Source organism: Mustela putorius, unplaced genomic scaffold, assembly GCF_011764305.1.
Source record: "Mustela putorius furo isolate JIRA1106 unplaced genomic scaffold, ASM1176430v1.1 tig00002065_pilon_pilon_pilon, whole genome shotgun sequence".
Classification (NCBI taxonomy): Eukaryota; Metazoa; Chordata; class Mammalia; order Carnivora; family Mustelidae; genus Mustela; species Mustela putorius.
The window spans coordinates 279778-281408 of record NW_025421939.1 but is presented as its reverse complement, the minus strand read 5'-3'; positions in this window follow the sequence as shown (position 1 = coordinate 281408).

Here is a 1631-nt window from a genome sequence, read left to right as displayed (position 1 = left end):
CTTGTTGACACATTGTTCATCCTCTACTGGTTCCATTAGAACATGTCCATCTGCCGCAAGAGGCACTGTTTGCTTATCGCATGAAACCATTTGGGGGATGGGCTTGAGAAGTCAGGCAGTGTTGTGCTGCCACATCCATTAAATTCCCCAGAGCGTAGCTGCACCAGCCTGTGGGAATGCTCAAGTTTCTTTGACATTCAAATCCTCTTCAATGTGTCCTATGGAGATACAGGCTGTCTACCTGAAGTGGACATTAAAGTCTTTCAGATGGCTTCACTTGGGCTATGGGTCTCTTCCAACAGGCTCCACTCTTTCTTCTGTGGACTCTAAGTACATGAGTTTGTCCTGGGCTCAGGTTCTAGGGTGTAAAGTCTGACTTTGGTGAAATGTCAGTTTTTGTTTGTAAATCCGTTTTGTAATGATTTCTGGGGAAGCTTGAGGTACTCGTGTCCTTGCTGTTGAATATAACGGTCATTTCTGTGGCATAGTGCTACCTGCTACAGGAATGGGTAAAGCCATCTATCCTTGACTCCTGGTTTAATCCAGGTAATGGCTCCTCCATTTTGTTACAGTTTTCAAAACTGACATGTGAGTTCTTCTGATTTTTTTCATATTGGTTTATTCGTATTTTTTTGTTCATTTGTTTGTATCAAGGATCATATATATTTTTCCTTTTTACTGTTCATTTGGAGTTCATTTCACCCTTTTCTAGTTCATTATGCTGTCGATTGGTTTGCTTTCTTTTGGTGTTTATAATTACGGATATAAACGCATTTAGCCCTATATTCTTTTCCTATAAAATGTTTGGCATCATCCCATAAGTTTCGTGACTTTCCTTTGTTCAAGGTAGTTTTGATTTTCGTTTTGATTGTCCTTTTTTAACTCATTGCTAGTTCGGGAATGGGCTGTTTTCCACCTATTAGTGTCTGGCTGTGTTTCCCATTAGTAAGTAATTTCTTTCCGTCTTAATATCTTCATGGTCATAAGTATAAAACAGGATATGAATTCTCTCTATTAATGACGATTGGATTTGGACACCAGCACAGGATCTATGGTAGACAATGTTAGGTCTGCCGTTGGGATGAACTTTTCTTATGGTCCTCAGTGACACAATCTTATGCATTTCCCCCAAAGCCCGGGTAGACTAGAGAGCCCATGATGACGCCTGTTATTCCTTCCCATCTTTTCCTCCAGATGATCTATTCTGTGCTGTTAATGGATTTCATAGTCACAACAATATTGGATTGTGGTCCCCAAATCCCTTTCATTTTTTTAATATGCCTCCAAGATTAAGACACATCCACGTTTGGTGGTGTATATGTTGGCAATCCTTCCATCATTCTGATGTTTTGATGCTCCATCAAGACAAAACATCTTCTGGTAATCTTTTGACTCTCGAAGGCATAAAATCTCTCTACCTGCCATAGGCTCCATCACTTTGGCTCTCTTCTCCTTGCCAATTGCATGACCTATGTCTTTCCAATTCCTTCACTTTCAAGCTAAGTGTATTTGTATAGATGAAGGAAGTTTCCTATGGGCAACAGAATGACAAGCTTGTTTCTGTTTTTTGTTTGTTTTCTTATGGACCTTTCTTGCCTTTTTTTTTCTTTTTCTGTTAAATATTTTTTATC